The sequence below is a fragment of the Gadus chalcogrammus genome, chromosome 4 (genome assembly GCF_026213295.1).
Source record: "Gadus chalcogrammus isolate NIFS_2021 chromosome 4, NIFS_Gcha_1.0, whole genome shotgun sequence".
Taxonomy (NCBI): Eukaryota; Metazoa; Chordata; class Actinopteri; order Gadiformes; family Gadidae; genus Gadus; species Gadus chalcogrammus.
The window spans coordinates 18,015,410-18,018,471 of record NC_079415.1 but is presented as its reverse complement, the minus strand read 5'-3'; the positions used below and the strand labels follow the sequence as shown (position 1 = coordinate 18,018,471).

The 3,062-nt window shown below is 44.0% G+C and overlaps 1 protein-coding gene across 3 annotated transcripts in view; it reads right to left on the bottom strand.

Annotated features, from left to right (window-relative positions):
• Window positions 1-2,043: 2,043 nt before the first annotated feature.
• The window catches only part of ap3b1a (adaptor related protein complex 3 subunit beta 1a), a 52,223-nt gene continuing 51,204 nt past the window's right edge, over window positions 2,044-3,062 (bottom strand). For 2 of the 3 annotated variants that reach the window (XM_056587932.1, XM_056587933.1), the window contains exon 27: window positions 2,047-3,062. This exon is cut by the window's right edge and continues 339 nt beyond it. The gene's annotated coding sequence lies outside the window, so the exon portion shown is untranslated. The other variant, XM_056587934.1, reaches the window with a different exon arrangement.

The following is a 3,062-nucleotide window of genomic DNA, read 5'->3' as shown; positions in this document are numbered from 1 at the left end:
TTGTAGCCTACACTCAGACGTGATCTCATTCTTGCATGCGGGTGTCTTCATTCATAAAAAAATAGAAACATTCGGGAGTATGCAAATTATTCTGAAGAGGTCTATACTCCGGTCTAGACTCCCCGCCTACTCCAGTGAACCAAGAAAGCCCGCGCCGTGATGAACGGCGGATTTGAACCCCTCGGTTTTACAGAGGAAACTTGAGATATGACGGTGAAATCGCCGGGCGTGCCAAGCTGCGACCGAACCGGCTTGGCAGTGTAAAAAGGCCTATACATCATCCTGCCCATGCCCAATATGGGCAGGATCTAGACCAAGCTCTCTTAATCGGGTCAGCAAGCCGTGTGCCCAGCCTCGTTTAAATGATACTGAATTAATGGATGTTGCATTATTTATGTTTAGACCTACACCAAAGATTCTAGAGAAGAGAGTGCGCGCCAATCAATGAAAACTTATGCGGAATCAGATAAGGTCGGCTCTCTTTGCTACGCAAAGCATGTTTCAGAAATCAGCACATTAAGATAAATGTAGTTGTCACACAAGCAATTTTTGATTTTTGTAATTGTTATTACAGGGGGGAAAATGCTGTGAAAAAATGTACGCAGTGCTTTCAGGATTAGGACTGACGTAGCATATTTCGGCCTAGGCCTTAATATCTTTAGCATTCATATTATTGCAGTATTCTTTTTGTAGGGTACTCTGCTGTTGGCCTGTATGGGGAGATATTTTAACGCTTTTCAACCCCATTTTCCTGCGACATTCCTGCGTCTCCCCCTCCTACGGAGCACATTTCAGCACCGTGTCAGTAGACAGTTACAATCCTACAAACGTTGTGAGTGCAGTGAAGGCGCGTTCATGTTAGGAAGAGTTTCGTGAAACGCTCCAAAGAAATTGACGATGGATCTTGCGATCCATCGTGAAAATGATCGTATGAGCTTGGATCCATCGTTATCGGGAAACGGGGCCCAGGACCCTTGTGTCACTGTGCTGCTACTCAGAGGGGGAGAGAGAGAGAGAGAGAGAGAGAGAGAGAGAGAGAGAGAGAGAGAGAGAGAGAGAGAGAGAGAGAGAGAGAGAGAGAGAGAGAGAGCGAGAGAGAGCTGTCACAGCAGATGGATGCAGGGAGAACTGAGGAGGTATAACCCCTTGCTCTCATTTTCCCGCTCTGGAGTCCATTATAGCAGGTGTCATCCTGTGAGATTGATAACACACACACACACACAGACACAATTTCACCAGCAGAACAAATTCGATTCTGGTTCCTGCAGTGGGTGAAGAAACTTTACAGAACACTAAACCAAATAAAGACGTCTCTGAGACCCCTGCTCATGGGTAACTGGCTTAAACAACCAACCCTCCAATGTGAAAACTTTAAAACCTCATATAAACCCTTGTGTTGTACTTATTTAGGTTTTAGTTCTCAAGATAACCTATGAGGACAGAAGAGGACTGTGTATTGGGCAGTCAATGCATTTGTTGGGTGAACCGTTGGCAGTTATCTAGTCTAGTGGTTAGGCCACTCGAATCCCAGCTCAAAGGTGGGTGCGAAGCCCCATGCGAAGCCCCATGCGAAGCCCCATGTCGGTCTTCCTGTAGGCATCCTGCTACCCGCTCATTAGTGACATGAATAAAACATATAAGAGTGTCGGCTAAATGAAGAAAAGGCTGATGGACGCCAGCTCTGAATAAAGCGTTACATGCTCACAGAGAACCTTGAGGAAACCTCAACCAAGTTCAGTCAACATTCTGCTGTTCCAGGCTCGGAAAAAAGTAAAGTGTGCGTGTGTGTGGCTGACAGGGCCGTGTGCATGTGTGTGAGGAACAGCTGGTGGAGGGAGTGAGGACAGAGGGAGAGGTGATGGATGCGAGCGGAGATCCGGTGACAGTGGAGCTAACAGGTGTTCACCAAAGCCCTCTGAGAGACGCTATTTATGAGCCGGAGAAGACAGCCAGACGTTAAACACATCCACACGGCACACCGGAACACACACACACACACACACACACACACACACACACTTTGCAGATAATTGTTTACGAAATCGGCCCATTTCCCAAGGAAGTTTAGGTCATTTAACAGTTGGATTCAACACCACCACAACCAAACATAAAGTGCTAAATATACCGGTCCTGCAGAGTGTAGATCTTTGTTATATACTGTAGATAGGAAAGGATAGTCCAGGATAACTTTTTAATTTTTTGGGGGTACATTTAGCAGTTTAACTCAAACCAGAAGACAATTATAAATAGTTCACATCAATAATTAATGACAGAAGAATTAATGAGATGAAGAGCCGTACACATCACTTTTCATATCTGATGTCCATGACAGCTTCACAAAAAAAGGTTGTCAATGAGGATATCAGCAGTACCCAAATTAAACTAAATAAAGAAATAAAGGACACAAAGCACAACATCATTTTATCCTTGTTTTTCTGTCCTAATTCAAATTTTTATTTTGAAGTATGAGTAATGCAGATACAGAGACATGTTTCTGTTGAATAAACTGTATTTCTAGAAAAACTACTTTTTAATTACTCAGAAAGGCACTTTAGAGATATTACTTGGGGGACATTCAGAGTTCAAACAGAACTTACTGAAAACATGAAGATCAACCAACAACAGAGGTCGTCTACAATATAGAGAACTATAAAAATCTACTCGGCGGACAGAAACGCTAGAGATTTTTCTAACTATAACCTCGGAATTCATTGAAATTAACGTCAAAGTGCTTCAAGCCAACCCTGACATACAATCTCAAGTACTCAAGAGGGGAAGCCTCTTCATGATCATCAGGAACAATTAAGTGTAGATTCCAGAAATCGTGACAATTGGGATCCAATGAAATACAGCACCTTGGCACTTTCGTTCTCCAGCTCTAAATGGGGTACATGTATAACATTTGACCTATGACCTCCTACATGTCGTGGCGTCACATGGCCCTCCCCTCTGAAACACTAGCCGGACAACAAACAGAGAAACCCGAGTCACTGCAGACTTCACAACACTGAAGACGGATCCTTCATCACGCGTCCAACAGGGAGCTGGACAGGGAGTGTATT